Source organism: Acomys minous (assembly GCF_964271855.1).
Source record: "Acomys minous genome assembly, chromosome: 11".
In the NCBI taxonomy this organism is placed as follows: Eukaryota; Metazoa; Chordata; class Mammalia; order Rodentia; family Muridae; genus Acomys; species Acomys minous.
This window is the reverse complement of record NC_140492.1, coordinates 81039022-81057737: the sequence shown is the minus strand read 5'-3', so window position 1 is coordinate 81057737 and position 18716 is coordinate 81039022.

Here is an 18716-nt window from a genome sequence, read left to right as displayed (position 1 = left end):
GTGACCTGTGGTGGCTTTCATGATCAGAGAGAAGCATGGAGTCCTAACGTACAAGCTTGTGTTGTTTCGGTTTGGATTTGGTTGTTGTCCAGCGCTTTGTCATCTTGGATCTCTTTTCCTTCAAATAGGAAACGACAAACCCCGCTGAGATGGTTTCTCCGTCCAGAAAATAACGCTATAAATGTTTGAGGTTTTGAGAGAAGAAACGGGTCACTGTGGCACTAATTTTTTTCCAATTAGTTTTTAAAATGCATGTTTCTTTTTCAGCTCAATGTGATTTTGGTTTATTTACACGTACCATCCTCACATGTGCAGTTAGCAATCTGATGACTCTGCACCTTCTAATTAGTCTGTCTCGGAACCAGAAATGCATGTGTTGCCAACGCCACCAAACTCTAATCCAGCTGACTCAAATTTGGATACAAATCGAAGAAGCCGTAAAATTCAAGACCATTCTAAACTTGGCGATAAAAGTGCTCTTGTTCTGAAAGAATCACAGACAAAGCTGGTTCCAACTTTTAAGTGTTTGAAACTTCTTATGCAAACATGTGTTGCACAGATAAAACGCAGCGCATGGGACAGCTGGCTCTCTTGTTGGTCCGCTACCAGGAGTTCCAGAACTTGTGATTGCAGAAAGCTCGGCTACACATCCAAGTTTATGTCCGCATCCCCAAAGAAACCCAGAGACCCAGTAAAGAGAGCCAGTCAACCCCAGTCGTCAGAGAATGTAAACCAAGCTGAACCATTCATAGTAGCTCGGATGCTTGTCATATACAGAATTCGATAAAGCTGAGTTGGTGGGAACCTTGGAAATCATCTTGGCCAATTTCTTCACTCTACTAATGTGTTTTAAATGGTGTTTTGACAGCCTATGTACATAACCTTTAAAATTCAGATGACATGGGTCCAGGCATGAGTTTAATTATAAAACCCAAGGCACATATGGAGCAGAGAGGAATTTTTCTAGGGAAACCTAGAGAATTATGTTTTATGGATGCCTTTTCTCTACTTAGTCTTAAGACCCATGTCGTAAAAATGGATTTCCCTCTTCAAATATGCTAGAGTGACAACACCACTGAGGTATATGAAATGTACATTCATTTTTCCTTACCGCATAAAATGTATATTTTATACAATTTACATTGATAAAAATTCTAAACTTCCTTCAATATATTTATACACATGCCAATTTTATGCAAGCCAGCATTTCATAAATCATATATTCAAAACAAATACCAAAAATAAATGACTTACATAATTAAATACTTCTGTATTAAATTTACATATGGGAAAATCTTTCCAGTTCAAAGATATGTATCCACGCTAGCGCCTACGAATTCAATGGTGATTAGGGGAATGGTATTAACAGAAATCCATGTAACTGCTGAGATCCCTGGCCACAAGTCTGGGCCTCCGCCCTGGGCACCTTGGATACCTTAAGCATCTTGCTAATGCATAGACTCAATATTGATGACCTCATTCGTCCAACTGTCTCTCAGAACTTTCTCATTACTCTACCCCTACTGTAAACTTTACTCTTTAAGCATTGCAGTTGTAATTAGTGAGACAGAAGGCAGACATCCAGCTTGAACAGCTATTATCTATACCACGAACTCCTCTGTATAATCTTTCACTATTTATAATATTAATAATCCCTTTGAGATGTCCAACTTGTCCTTATGTATAATGGAGAGGAATTGTGTATCTTAAGGAGCCAATGAGCTTCAGAACTTTACTTGTTATTTTTTTGATAAAAGTTTCCTTCTTTAGGAAATCCCTTCTGTCTCCCAAGTCACTTGTGTTTTCTCATCAACCTCTTGTAGTCATGAGTTTAAGGGCTTTCTGCAGAAACCATATCCTAAGCCCTCTGTGTCCTCCTCTGATCTTGAAGCCCCAAAGTACATCCTTTCTAATTTTCCTATTGTGCAACACACTAAGTACATTTAAATTGCTTCATATATTACTCTCTTTCTCTAAGTACAACAAAGCTTCCTAAGAGAAGCCTAAGCTTTAGACTATTTTCTTGTTTCCTCAGTGACCAGTTAGGTATAGAACCAGACCTGTGTGTCAAAGCACACACAGGACAAGAGATGCATGAATATTACAGCTCATTTCTACCTTACAAGTGATAATAAAGCAATATTTCTACCAATTATAGAGAATCTATTTTCCTTAAAATTATAATTTTTATTTATAAAACATTCATATATAATAAATAACTTGTCTGTAATATTTATAGAAAAAGAAAGTATTTAATAAAATTGTTCCTTATGTTGCTACTTTAGAAAACAAGTATTAATGATGCTTATCTCTACTCTCCAGGGGCTTACAACCTACCAATCAATTAATATGTCATCAGAAAGAGAAAGTGCACCACACCCAAGAGGAAGATTAACCCAATCCAAAGAGGTAATTGAATCAAACACCACAATCAAGGACTGTTCAAATTTAGAACCTACTTTTCATTTATCCTTGCTATATAAAAGCAAACCATTTTAAAAATCAGATTTATTTTTAATGTGTGTTGATGCTCACTGAAAATCATAGAAGTAGTAAAAAAAGGAAAAAAGCACAATGAGCACATTTGGAACATGTGAATTTCGACAACAGTACAGTTAGCTGTTCGTTTACAATGAAAGCCACACTCACCTAAAGCAAGCATCTGTCTATTTTCACTCTGTTTACTGTAGTTTTGATTCATGCCTGTGCAACTCTTTGTGTGCATGCCTGGGGACTGGCATGGCATCAGCTTGGTTTTACTCAGACCCATCTTGTGGGGAAATTTAGTGTAAGATGGAAATACTATCCTGGGTGATTTTGCAATCTCAATGCTACACGGCAATATCAGGCTTTCATTGCAGACCAGGGTACCTCAAATGTGTGTCGTGAAGCTCTGTGAATATATTGTGAATGCTCTTAAGTACCTCTTCCTCATACAGTTACTATCTTGTTGCTTATATAAAATATTATAATTAGAATTCATTTTCTTCCAGAAACAAGTGGAGGAGAGCTCTGATACAACTTGCTCTGTAATAAGTTCATCACATAAGGAGTGTCTGATATCAAAGGAAAATATCTAGACTAACACACCAGGAAAAAAAACTTAAATAAATAGTGGCCTAGGGGGAAAACCATACACATCTTCTCTTCCTGAATTTTCAAAATGATGATCTACAATGGAAATAACATTTACAAATGTGAAGACAAAACAAAGCGAAAATAAAATAGTTTTAAGTTCTAATTTGTCAGTAATCATATCAAATGCAAATTTTCTTGAGGTGCTAGGAGTATTACTCCACAGACATTAGGCAAACACAACCAAGAAGCACAGCTCAACCTATGAATTTTCGGCATAGGCCAGATAAAAGACAGTGATTAGCAGAACGGATTTTCAAATCTGGTCAAATGCTTTGTTGCCTGAAGAAGCTCACTGAAATTAGAACACTGTGTATAAGTTCAATGTAAGGAATGAAAGAAAGTAACAGTAAAGAGGATCAGGAATAGCTCCATAACTGCAGATAAAGTAGACTTCAGGATGAGAAAATGAACAGGCCATCAAAAGATGTGGCAATTCTAATTGTGTCTACACAATCAACAGGGCTGAAAAAAATGTGAAACAAAAACTGGAGAGACTGTAAGGGGAACTAGGCAAATGTAGAAATACCGAGTGACAGACACATCAGCATCTCTCTCAGACAGCTGACAGAACAAAAGAGAAAGTTAGAAAGGATGTGGCACACTTGATGTTAGCCAAAAGCTCAAGAAGTGATCATCAAAAATAAAGAAATAGTCAACACCACCAATTTAAAAAAAAAACAGTCAACACCATCAAAGAACAGACTCTAAGTGACAGTTGAGTACTCAATTCAATGCTATGTATTTTTTTCAAATGTTAATGGAATTTAGACACTCTTTGACTTGCAATGGATTGCATTGCAATAAATGTGTTATAAATTGTCCATGCAATAAGCTCGATATGCTTTAGCATACCTAATCAAGACACTATCACAACTTAGCAGCATAGTAGACTATAGAGTATTGACAGATTACCTTATGTTATATGGTTGATTATCAGCTATGGCTTGGTGTTACTACTCAACCACTCAATGGTAACCTAGAAAAAAAACACCAAATTGCAAAAATATATTCATCACTTTTGCAACACTGTAAAATAAAAATAAAAATTCTATGTGTGTTTGTATATATATTACCATCATAAGTATGTATATAGTTGGCCCTTCTCTTCTTCGAGTTGGGTTTTGCATTCTTACATTCAAACCCTTAAAGTATTTCCTAAATATTTCAAGTCTGAAATAAAATATTTCTTGGTGTCATCCTTGTTTAGGGCATGTTTTGGCAGCCATATTGGTGAGGCCTGTCACTTCTCTTAAATTTCTAGGAGAAAAAGAATCCTCACAGCAAGCTTTCTGTTCCTTTCACTTTTACAGTCTTTCTGCCCTCTTCTGCAATGTTCCCTGTGTTGTAGATGTATCAGGTGGGACTTGGTTCTGCAACTCTGCATCTTGATTGGTTATGGTTTTTCTATAATGCTCTCCATCTGCTGAAAACAGGAGTTTCCTTGAGGAGTGGTGAGGACTACACTTCCCTGTCCATATAAAGATGAACGTTTAGGATGTAGCTAGTGCTGGTTTTATAAAGCGGCGATTTTAAATTCTTCAAAATCATGACGTCACTAACAGGAAGTAGTTGATGAGGTTTCTAATACCAGGCACAATTCCCCTCTTGCTGGGCAAGCCTTAAAAGTCCAATTAGAGAGCCGTTGGTTACCACCAAGGCAAGTATGCCACTACTGCACTTCTAAGGTTATTGTGTCGTTCTGGTTATTGTTGCGACTCACAGGCGTCATAGCTGGGAAAGACTGTTGGTTGCTTCCCTCATGTGGAAGTTTTCCTGATGCCTTCTGGTACTGGTACAATTAGTCATCAGAGAAGAGGCTTTCAGGTCAATATTAACCACCTGAGAATTGTCTTCATCCATAAGAAGCTGTCCTGTGCAAGCTTTCCCAGAGGGCCACCTATACCTCCTGGTTAGTTTATTCACGTGGACACAAAAGCTTCTTTGTCTTCGTTTAAACAAACTTAGAAGTGCACATCCACCTCCGCGTGGCTACTGAGATCAGCCAGGACTTCACCTGTAGTTATGTGGCTCTTCACGTGCCCCCATACCCAGTGCTGCTCAACTGTCCTCTTCAGAGGTGCTCTCAAACTATCGCTCAGTAAACATGAGCATGTTCACTCCTCATCTCCAAGTACCATCAGGGCAGCACAATCCATGACTGCACTATTGAAAGAGCCATGTGAAGAAGTTCCTCTGACAACTACATACCAATGGATCTCAGCTGAAATAAAGTTCGGGGCCAGAACACTAGCAGTTAGATGTACTGCCTCATTCTAACTTCTCTAAAGTTCCTCAAGTCAGTAGTTTATTTCCTTCTCCTATAAGTGAAAAACCAGAGTGGAGAGATAAATGTCCAAGATCACCCTTCTGAGAAATATTAGATTCAGCATTCGAATCCTAACAACATCAATTGCACCCTGAGTTCTTATCCTGTACCAGATAGTTTTAAAAAATCTAATTTTCATGAAAAGAATATGGTGTAAAGGAAAGAATGTGGACATAAAAGAGACAAACGTGATTTGTGATCATGTGACTTTGAACAAAGCACTTAGCATCTAAGAATGACAACTTCTTAGACAGCCTGTTTCTATAAACTGGACATGAACTCACCTCCTGGTACGATATTTATTTATTTATTTATTTATTTATGGCTTCTTTTTTTTCCTTTATTAATTTATTCTTGTTACATCTCAATAGTTATCCCATCCCTTGTATCCTCCAATTCTTCCCTCCCTCCCATTTTCCCCTTATTCCCCTCCCCTATGACTGTTCCTGAGGGGGATTACCTCCCCCTGTATATGCTCATAGGGTATCAAGTCTCTTCTTGGTAACCTGCTGTCCTTCCTTTGAGTGCCACCAGGTCTCCCCCTCCAGGGGACATGGTCAAAGGTGAGGCAACAGAGTATGTGAGAAAGTAATATCCCACTGTCCACTCTACTGTGGAGAATGTTCTGTCCATTGGCTAGATCTGGGTAGGGGTTTAAGGTTTACCGCCTGTATTGTCCTTGGCTGGTGCCTTAGTTTGAGAGGGACCCCTGAGCTCAAATCTGCCTATCATAATGTTCTACTTGTAGGTTTCTAGGACCCTCTGGATCCTTCTACTTTGCCATTCTCCCATGCTTCTCTCATCTAGAGTCCCAATAGAATGTCCTCCACTCCTTGGAATATACCCAGAAGATGCTCCAGCACACAACAAGAAAATTTGTTCAACCATGTTCATAGCAGCCTTATTCATAATAGCCAGAACATGGAAACAGCCTAAGTGTCCATCAGTAGAAGAATGGATAAAGAAACTGTGGTACATATACACTATGGAATACTACTCAGCTATTAAAAACAAGGAATTCCTGAAATTTGTGGATAAATGGATTGAGCTAGAAATGATCATAATGAGTGAGTTAACCCAGAAGCAGAAAGACTCAAATGATATATATTCACTTATATCTGCATATTAGCCCAAGGGGCATGTCCCACGAAAGCCTTCACTTACCTGGTACGATATTTAAAAGTTTAATTGAAATGCAAAGGCAGCATCTCCTGGACTCATGGAGAAGTGGTAGTGTTTTGAAGAAGTATGCAATGTTTTGACTGTAGAAAATTTATAGTGTTTCCTGATTATTCTGTCAAAAGTCACCTTTGTTTTTGGTATTCCAACTTCTCTTGAAGTATACGAGCTTCTTTCTTACATTATTCTTAAACTATATCAACTTAAAACACTTATCAGCAAATGCTATTAACTGTTCATAACTTGTCACCCAATAGGCAGTGGCTATGGTGCTAGGCAACCTTACACACTCTTCAGAGCCTAGACCAGCAAGTGCCAGTAATTAATGAAATCGACTTTTAATAAGAGAAGAACTAATATATTATATACCTGACCTTATAAATGGTCCTGTGAAGGACAAAAATGCAGTTATCATGAGTATGGGCTACTCTTAAACACGTAGAAGAAGCTGATCCATAGAGACAGTGAATTGAGGTATCCAACATGCCCAACAGAGTATGGAAATACAGATATCAGATTCCAATGATAACCAAGTGGGCACAATCATTCATCTTCAAGGCTATGAGTATGGAGTGACGGTGTAGAACAGTGCTCTAACACTGTCCATTCCACGGGAAATATGGAAACAAGAAGTCCAGAAAGAGGATATTCAACAGGGCTCACTTAAAAGATGTTCATCTTTAGTCAAATAGGAAGTAAGGGCTTTGCTCAGATGGAGGATGGGGAGAAAAGCTGCAGGAGGAAGTGTGATAGAGAGTCAGCAAAAGAATTGTGAGCAGCAGTAAAATTAGAAAGTATGACTCTGTACAGATCAAGTCAGAATAGCTTTGTGATTTTCAATAGCAACATTCAACAGCCCAGCTGTGTGATGAGAGAAAGCGCGAAAAGGATGACCCTGGGTGGGGGAATTCGGTTCAGTTGGCTGATTCTTTGTGTGTGTGTTGGGTGGATTTAAATACATATGACAAAGTGGCAGCCAATGAGAAATACTAGCATACGGAACCTAGGCTTTGTTTTCTGAACAGAGAGGTGGGCTAGTCAAGCTAGGAATGGCAAAATGCGTACAGACTAACAGGCCTGGGTTTCAGTGCAGCCCTTACTCCAATTAGGGCTATCTTTGGGAAGTTTCCATAACTCTATGATATATTATATATGCAATAATATTAACCCTTAAATTGAGAGAGTTCCTAAAGGACCTTCTCATAGTGTGTCAGAGAACTGAATAAATATTAATGATAATAAATGAAGAGAAGCTAGCACTCATAGGAATAAGTATAATAGATATTATGGGACATGAGAAGTAGATGGGACGTTGTGAAACTAGCCCTTATGATAGTTTACAGTTAAATACAAAGTACCTGCTTAACTTGTGTATTCCCAAAAGGCAGACGCTTTTCTTCATTTTGGGTAGTCACTCTCCCCAAAAGTACCCAGCACATAATAAACAAGCATTAATCCATTTACTAAATGCCAATGGCTGTGAGCGAGACTAGTGACAATAAGAATACCTCACTTGGAATTTAACTTTATGTCTCCAGATTACTCTGCAATTTCTCACATTAGTTTAAAAACTGGACAACTTAAAAATAGACCTGGCTTTGTGAAGTGAGATGTATCTCCGTCCCCAGCACCAGATTAACTCCTGCCTTCTTAGCGTGGCTAGCCTTCCATCTGTTCAGTGGTTTTTTTCTCTGTTAGGTCTGAAGAAGTTCCATCCACTTTCTAGACAGAATGACAGCTCTGTGTGTGTGTGTGTGTGTGTGTGTGTGTGTGTGTGTGTGTGTGTGTGTGTATGTGTGTGTGTGTATGTGTGTGTTCCTATGTGTGTAGATGTGCACATGCTGAGATTGTCCATGTGGAAGTGAGATAACAATACTGAGAGTTGGTCCAGTCCTTACCCCACAGTGTACAGGGACAGACTTTTCATCCGGCTTGCACTGTACACATTTTTACACCAAGCCATCTCTCTGGCCTTATCATCAATCTTTAAGTTGGAAATATAACATTACATACATTTTTTAAAAGTCTGGGTGATGTAAACCCATAGCTTCATAAGAAAGTGCATTGAATGACTAACTAATATAAAAATACATAAATAAATGAACCACCACAGCTCAGGTTTACAACTCTGGCAACAATGGTGTTCTCAGGTGAGGATGCTCTTACAAAGTTACATAAATTAGTCTAGTCTTCTATGGTAATAGACCAGTAACTGGAGAGTTAATTTGAAATTAAAGGATAAGCACATATTCCTTAAATAATCAACCATACATGCATCAAAATGCTCAACACCAAATACCAAAGACAGACAGCAATAATGTACAGTCAGAGACCTTTGGATAAAGTCACATGCACGTTCTCCAAAAAACAATGAAGGATGCTGACTCTCTAAAGCACCAGAAGTTAGTTCACCAGGATTTTTTTTCTGAAGCTGATTCTTCTGTAGTTCCTTGTCTTTGTGGTGGTTACTGCTCATCATACACTATAGATCTTGCCCCAAGTTCCTACAAATAATCTTCTCGGGGGCTTCTGAGTGCAATTGTGGCCACAATCTCCCCAGGAGGATGTTGGCAGTTTCGATGAATTAAAGTACTTTCCAGTATCCATCTGTAGTTTTGGGGAGAAACAATAAACATGTCCAAGCATCTATGCAGTCTGCCATGAGCCGTACGGCTTTAGGAACTGCAGAAGACACCCAAGAACATAAACTTTTCCAAAAACAAGGTAAACGAGCAAGACAGACTATGATATTAGGACTTCACAAAACACATCAGAGGAGTAAATAAGCAAAGGTGGTCTAGAGCTCCAAAGTCCATGAAGATTTAGGAGAGGCCTACTACTTAGTTAATATCGGTCGTACTCAAATGGGTGTCCTTCATTAAATGAAAATAAATACTACCCATCAGATGTCCAAGACAAGAGGAAATGAGGAATTACTGGAAAGGTGTGAGGTAAGCTATTTCCTTGGACTTTGAGCCTGAAGACCTCTTGGCTGATGTGAAGCTCATGCAGATGAGCACTGACGGTGTTGAGGAGGCATTATTATGGCCCACTGGACATGAGTCAGCTTTTAGTAGGTTGACAGGGCATCCTTGGTAGTCCATAACTGCCATGACCATTCATGGAAAACCCACCTGTGGATCCTCAGGCCCCAACGGCTCAGTCTCTAGCCCGACCTGCAGTAGCCGTACTAGAGCCACATACAACATGGCTTTTATATGACTTGGACCTCCACCTGCCTGGACTGTGAATATTAACACATTTTAAAAGGATATTTTGTGCAGGGTACTTTGAATGATGTGAAATCTGCATGAAAAAATGCTTTTGTGAATAGTTAAGCAGTGAAATAATATAAAAACTAATTTTAGGTTTGTCCCATTGTGGATCTCTAAGTGCTCTGTTATGTCCTCCTTTCTTTCCCCTAGAAATTAGTCACAATAGCTCCCAGGAGAATCACTTCTGGAAAACCTATGAGAATGGAGTTTATATTGAAAATAAATGAATTTGAATTAATCATTTACTGTGCTAATAAAAACAGACAACTAAATTTACACTCTCTTTTTATCTGCTCCTGCAGGCTTAGTCTGCAGTTCTAATGATACCCTAATAATTGTTTTTCTGATCTATACTTAATATTTCTATCAATTCTTAATATGTATCTCTAGAATGCCAAGATAGCTGGCTTGGCTACCTCATTGCTAAAAGGAAGAAATGATTCGATCCTGGGTAGGCTCTGATGAAATAGGGCGTGAAGTGAGCCTCCTTCTGCCAACACAGCAGCAATGTGTTTTCTGTTTCAACAGAACTTCCACAAACTTGTAATTTATTTTAAAGAATATGTGGCAGATAGAAAAAAAAGGCAAGGATGATGTGCTGGGGGTGGAGGGAGCAAAGCATCTGGAAGCCTTCTTGCCAAATGGTAACTTTCTGGACGTTTCCTCATTTAGAAGTAATTTCTGGAAAATTTCTTGATTAATACAAATCCGTGAACAAACTTAAAAATGATGGCTTTGTTATTGCTTTGGCACAATATGCTAACAACACCGTGAGCGCTGCCAAAACTCTGAGAGTTCTTTCATGCGGATTATGGTCTTGTTTACATATCCAGCTGTACTGAGCCCTTGTCCGTGGTGGTGACCTAACAATGTTCCCAGTGGGGGTGCCCATTAGGGGAGGGGGGGACTAACTGAAGTTTAGTTTGTTTAAATTGAGCAAGAATGCACAGCGGTGCTCAGATCTTAGGGGAATGTGTTGGAAGCATACCCCTTCTCAGATCTGTTTTCATTTATTTGAGGAGATGTTTGCATTGCTCAAAAATTGCAAGGCACTAACTTACCACACAAAATGCCTTCCAAATGTTTACTGTGGTCTCCACAGAAGTGAGTGAAAAATACAAATACTACTAGACTGTAGTAAAATTCTGAGTGAAAAAAGGTAATTGCTGCCTTAGTCCCGTTTGCTAATTAAAAAATCCAAACTACTTTCTATGAGATATATACAAAATATACATTTCCACATGGGAACATGTAAATCTGATCAGAAATTTGCAGAATATGGACTTATACTTATGAGAACTTGTTTTCATTAATAGGGCATTCATGTAAATAATTTCATTTTGGTAGTTTGCACATACGTATATGCAAGGATCTTGTTGAGTTTTTATTTTATAAGTTCTAATGATAAAATGGGTTCAAAACAAAAACATTGGAGACAATACAATTCATTTCCATTTTCGCTAAATATTTTAACAATGATTTAATTGTGTTGTGTTACTATTCAGAAAAACCATACAAGGTATATGAACCTTCTGACAGTTCTAAAGTCTGTAAATAAAAACAGTCCACTCCAAAGAAGTGCTTCTTCTTTCTGCTTTAATCTCTTCTGGTAACAGAGCATCAGAGGTAGAGCAAGCGGAGCTCAGGCAGGAGCTGTGCACGCCGCCTAACTGGGTTAAACAAAACTCCTCACAGAATGTTTTCTCTCTGATGCCAACTGAGAAACCAGCATGCTTCTGTTATGCTAAAAATGCACCAACGTTTAAGTTGATCTATTGGGTATCATCTGAGTAAAAATATAACTGTTCTTGGAAAACTCACAAATCATATCTCTTCAAATTATGTGCTAATCCAATTTCATAAAAGTAATTTTCATCAGAGGGATTTATTTTTGGTTTAATCAAAATGTGAAACTCCAGCTCGTCTCCTACCTGTAATCCCAGCACTCAGAGGAGGAAACAAAGAGACCAGGAGTTCAAGGCTAGCCTAAGCTACGTGACACTTGTTCTCAACAAATAAACAAACAAAATGTGAAATTCCCGTAAGGAGGTGGGAGCCATGATTTTATTTCTAAAAAGAAAAAATGTCAAGTTCGTAATTTGTAGACAATCCTACGTTTAATATCAACGGGTCAGTATTTTAGTCAACTGTGTTGTATTCTCTTGTTCTTTTCAATGCTGACATATGAAATCATCTGTTTTTCGCAGCCCTGCTGAGGCACTTTGCTTCTGTGTCTTCTGGCTTAGGCTCTCATGAGCCTGACGTCCGTGGTTCTGAACGCAGAAGTTACCCAGCTTGAGGTAATGATATAATTCTTTGTTTACAGTTTCCTTCTTCTCTAGCCCTGGGTTTGAAACTCCCACATTCTCCAAAGCCCATGTCACATCGTAAGAGTCAATACTAACTAACAGAAGGCAGTGTGATGGCAGATAAGGGCCAAGCACACAGTATGGAGATTCTTTCATTTCAGCATTGGCTATTCTACTAAGAAGTACGTGCTTTTGAATGAGTTCTACACCCTGCCTCTGCCTAAGCTTCTTTATCTCTGAAAACGCATCCAATTAATAGTAACCTTTCCACTGGAGAGTATTAGAAGTTAAATGTAATAATGCATTTTCATACCACACATAATAAGCCTTAAATCAATGGCATATAGAAGGATGATGCTGGGTGGATAGATACTCATTCTTGTTAACCCTCTAATCCACATCTAGTAGTTTATGTGACTAAGCGAAGCCAGTGAAACCACATTTTTAGAAGGGCTTGTTAACATGCTGTTGCCTAAAGTATCCCGGGCATCGTTCTCATAATATCAGACAGCTTACCTCAGAAATGCTTTTTAAAAACTCTTCAATTAATGTATGACAAGCCTGACTAAAATGTCAAGAGTAATCTTTTGTATACATCACTTTAAGAATTATCTTAGAAAAAATATTGTGAGGTTGGAAGAAAAAGGGAGAGTTTATGGTGTGATGGGGTCCTGTGGTCCTATAAGTGTTCTTAATGACGTTATGCCTCTTATGTCGTAATGTCTTCAGAATATTATATATGGTCACTCTTCTCTGTGTTTTCTTGCGTTTGAAGTCCACTAGAGCTTGTGTGCACTTGCACCAAGGATGAATGTCATGAGGAGTGGGGCCTTGACTCTGTATTTTCAGTGCTACTTTGTAAGAGGAGACTAGATCCCTCAGTGGGCCTGGGATGCAGGAGATGGCTGCTATAGGGACAAGTTATCTCCCAGTCCCATTTGTTATTCTGATTTGCTTCCTCCAGAGACAGATGTTATCTGGTATTATGAAAATCAAGCTCTTCTAAAAAAATAAATTGACATCTATACTCTTATTGATGTCTGATAATAAATTTAAAAAAAAAGATAGGTGTTTCAGTCTTCTAGAAATGAACTGTAGAATGTATTTATTAACTAGATTAAACCAGTTAGTTAAGCCACAAAAATATTTAAGTACCTGTTAAATTGTAGCCATACCAGTTTTCAAATAATTCACCCTACTCTTTGTCTAAACTTGTACCCATATTCAGTGATCATATTGGAGAACTCATAGTGTACTGATGGGTAGCTCTTGCTTTGGTAAAAAAGTTATAGCGTCATGAATCCAAGTCACTGCAGACGAACACGTCTGACATCGCAAGTTTACTTGCTGAGCCTTTACATACCATTATTTACAGATGCCTGTGCAAGTCAGCTATCAAAATAATTCTCTCTCTATCCTCTTTTCACTTTTATTTTCTAAACATGCTAAGCCATGGAGCCTTTCCACATTCAAACTCCTTTCGCAAGAAAAAAAAGGTACTCTTTGCCGCCGCGGTAACGAAGCTGAAGACAGCCCCTGCTCCCACTCACTGGTTAGCTACACTTCCCTAGCCTGCTGCTTTCTACCAGAGCCTACCAACGCACCCACATAAATAATGAAAGATTCAGGAGACATGAAGGTGACATGTGCAGCTTCTAGGAGGAAGCCGATGCCCTGGTTGCTCACTGAGGAGCCATCCTGGCATTCAGCTGCCCTCCCTCCCCGCTGGAAGCAAGGTGTTAAGCAGAAGCTGTCAGCAGACGGCATAAGGAAAGGGCTCTCCAGCTCACAGACAGAATAACTATTAGTGAAAATCCTCAGTAATGGACAAACACCCCCCGCCCCCCTGCCATAGCTGCATTCTTTCCAAACACTTCTGACTTAACTTCCTCGAAACTTCTTTTGCCTTCTGGCTTATCAGTTTCAGGGCTATGTATTTACTCAGCCAGCATCTGTGAAGTGAGCCAGAACCATGTGAGGCTAATTCATCCCTCCTAAGCAATCATAAAGTTTGTTCGTTCACAGATTCAACAATGAAATTGTTAGTGATTAGTCCAAGTTGAAAATCTGCACTTTTTGTCACTCCAGACCAATTTAATTACCTTGTTCTAATGCAGTATATATGCTCCATTTGCCAAGACAAAAGCACTATTATTCAATGGGGGAAATATTGCTGTAGCAAGCATAGTACGTTTTAATGTTTTCACTGCTCAGCTGTCAAAATGTGAACATTCCTACCCCCTGAAAAAAAATGAAAGTATGAAACTATAGTATAACCTTCACTTTTATAGTAAGAGGTTTCTAGAATATGACAAGGAAAACATAGCAATTTCAGCCAGGTCATAATTTAGTATAAAATAAAACAAGACATTTAAACCCGAGGAGGGAAAAAAAAATCTGAGCGCGGTAGAACTATCAAACTATGTGTGCAATTTCCTTGCGCTCAAATTGCATTTTCTCCCTTCAATGTTATACCGGCAGGGTCTTGCCCTCTGGATTAGAGACTTTTGCATTAGAGGAAACTAGGTTATGTCTTCCGCTGTCACAGGCAGAAATTATGAGCTGGAGTGCATTTTAGCCAGTCACTCTGAAAAATGTTTGCCCAAGGGGGTAATAATTAGAACAGTTTTTTGGTCAGGTGACTGCATTTTAAGCAGTGATGTGTCTGAGAATCTAGCTGAGGGGTTTAATATAAATATAAATATTTTTTTCAGTCAGCATTATGGCTTTATTTTATTTATTTTGGGCTTTGCTTTTCATTTCAAAAGTAAGCACTTTTCAAAAATTATCAGTAATATGTCCTACAGTTTAGCATGATACTGATCTGATATTATAACAGCCAGTGGAAAGTGATGGGCAAGCATTCTGAACAGTTAACGCTTAAAACTAAAGTAAATCATTACAGCATCATTACATGCTCATGGACACAAAGAACTACGTGTATGGATTTCATATAATAATTTAAGCAGAGACATATAACAATTTTACTTCTGAATTATTATTTTACTTAAGTGAGTATTTAATACAATTTGATACCATAGCTCATGTAAATATGACTAAAATATTCCACAAGTTTATGAGCGTTTGAGTTGCTTCAAGGTGGTGGAGCACCACTGGGATTCATGGTCCTGCAGCGGGTGGGTAACCTAAGTGTTCTGTTATGACTCTTTTTTTGACAAAAATGGATCATTTTAATATTTGTACCCATTACAGAAGCATTATGGAAAGATGGGGATGAATTGAAGCAATCTCATCTCCTTTGGCTTCTAAACTCTAATAAAGACTATTCTTTTCTTCTCACAATAACCCAATCTCTACAAATACATGGATCACTTTTGGGTATGAGCTGCTTATGTACAGACAGAAGAGCAAGCTTTTTATACATTGGTAGGAAGACTACAACATTTCACTACAGCAGCATAAATGATGGGAAGGTCATGACGAAAAAAATATTTAAATCTCTCCACATATTAGCTTTAAGTGTTTTATATCCATTAAACAGCAAGTGTTAATTCGAAGTAACTAATTTCCTAGACGGGCCTACTTTATCATGTAGAGTTTGGAAATTTTATACATGTTTCTATAAAGGCTTCAGATGGGAAATATTTTGTTCTTATTCATGATAACCAATTCGACCATAGTACCCCAAAGAATAAGCACGTATTGTATGGACAAACTTCACCTTGCTATTCATTCCCTCCCATCTTGTTACGTTCTCATGAGAATGTTAAACTGTTGAAATGGTCTTATTTAAATTCTTAATGCTTTATCTGGCCCTTCCCCCAACTCTCGGCTGCCAGACGTTAATCTGAGTATAAGAAGATGACCAGATGCTCTATGGAGTGGCTAAAAGGCCTCTCTGGCTTGTCTTCCCTGACCTTTGCTACTCTGTTCCCCAGTGACAGGTTTACTAAGTGTCCCGTGACATCACCTAATATATCACCTGGAGCTTTGAGGGAGGAGCACAGAAGGGTCACGCTAGCCACTGTTTTCAAAGCACTTAGGCTCTGCCCCAGTCCCCTACACTCCACGAATCTCTTAACAGTCAAAAACGCGAGAATTTTCCGGGTGCAAAGATGCTTTCACAGCCATGGGAGGCCAGAGGCATTGCTGACCCTACCTTAGAAGCTAGTGATTCCTCTGTTGTTTCTGATGTTGAACTGTGTGGTGTCGTGTTGCCCGCTGGGCCACGATAAACAGAACTCTTTGAAATTTCCACAGCCTCGGGCTGGTCCTGATCCTCCATCCATAAATGGCACAGTCTCAATTATGAGATTCTGAATTTATATTAATCCCACCATGAAGAATTCAAAACCCATCTGGTCTCCTACATCCTTTGTGTTGCCCGTCATCCTAAGCTCTGCTAATTTCCTTTCTCCCTGATATGAGCTGTACCATTTTACACCTCTTCTTTCTTTATTTTCTGTGTACTAGCCATTTGCTGGTTCAATAGTATTGAAAGAATTTCAAAGACTAATCACAGTACGAAGGTGAGAAAAGACAATGGGATGTCTGCTGTCTCTTGGCTTGCTTCTCCCTTGCACTGTCTATTGGGGTTTTTGGTTGGTTGGTTGGATTGTTGGTTGGTTGGTTGGTTGGTTGGTTGGTTGGTTGGTTGGTTGGTTGGTTGGTTGTACCTCCAAGACAAGAAACTGTAAGCCTATTTCCCAGGCTTTTACAACTCTCTCTTATATTTTTCCAAATAGGTGACACTAAGAGGAAACTAAGGAAATAAATACCCAGTTTTCCTATGGTCTAATGATAATTTCAGAAGGGTAACAGTGCCAGTAAATGTGGCTATGAGGTCTACTGAGGTAACCGAGGTTACCTGCATCAGACATAGGAATTCTGGGTATCACTCCTTTGGGCCTTCAGGCCTGTTGGTAGAGCTGTCTTAGAACAGACACCACTCTCTGTACTAGTTATTGCCTCCGTCCCTTTCGGTACTTTGAAACTGATTCACTGTACTAAACTAACTCTGTTTGAAATTCCCTGTTTTTTGATACAGGGTTTCTCTGTGTAGCCTTGACTGCTCTGGACTCACTCTGTAAACCAGACTGGCCTCGAAATCACAGACATCTGCCTGCCTCTGCCTCCAGAATGCTGAGTGCTGGGATTTAAGGCATGTACCACCACACCCGGCCATATTTGAAATCCTTAAAGTGGATTCTGTTGTCTGATTAAACATCGACTGAAACAGGAAAATATGTCAATCATGTATCAGTCATATAACCTGTAATATGCTTAAACAAAGTACAACTATAGAAATATTATTAGTTGAATTTTAAACTTTGAGAAGCATTTAAACTAGGTATATAGACTAGTATTTTTTTAAAGTATTCACCTAGGCCTTTTAAAAAATTTTTTTCTTTTTTTATTACTTTTCTTTTTTTTACATATACATTTATATTATTACACATATATACAACAAACTACCTACAACAAGAAGAACCATGAAACAATCAGGAACTATATAAATGTTACATTGATAGTGTTTTGGCTATTATATTTGGCAACCTTGAAGAAAACATCTTTCCTATCTTGGTGCATCTAAAATTCTGGATGTAAATCAATATCTATCATATCTCATCTTTATCAACTTAGAATATCTATCTAGACCTAAAAATGTCTTAACCCCTACACAACTAAACTTAATTGTAAAACTAAACTATCGGGCTGTCTCCTCTCAGGGGTATTTATTAATCACCATAACTGCCTAACAAAATTATTCCTCCATGAGCTAGTAATTACCTAGAATTTATCCAAGAGCAAAACATCAAAAACGTGCTGGGCATCATGGTGCACGCCTTTAATCTCAGCACTCAGGAGGCAGAGGCAGGCAGATCTCTGGGAGTTCAAGGCCACCGTGGTCTACAAAGTTTCAGAACAGCCAGGGCTATTACACAGAGAAACGTTGTCTAGGAAAAAAATCAGAAACATTATGTATTATGATTCAATATTTGCCATGTATTTCACCTAACCGTGACTCCTCTACTCTTAATGCTAGAACAACCTTGCTGTCTCAGATTCCTCAAGTGTTCCTACCATTGTGAAACTCACATGGAAATAAAAATGTAAACCTTTGTCTTTCTTTCTTTATTCCATTTAGTACCACATTTGCTTAAATTAATTTCCAAATTCCTCTTGGTTTGAAAACCGTACAGTCTAGAATATGAGATGCCATTAATCAATGGCAGGAAAAAAGGAATGCGGTGGGTCAAAGACTCACACAGCTACACACATACCACACACATACCACACAGCACACACACATAGCACACAGTGCACACACACACACACACACACACACACACACACACACACATAGCACACATACAAAATCACAAACAGCGCACACACACATACACACATAACACACACATAGCACACAGTGTACACACACACACACACACACACACACACACACACACACACACACACACACGCGCACACACTTTTTAAAAAAGGAATATCATGTTCAAGCACTCC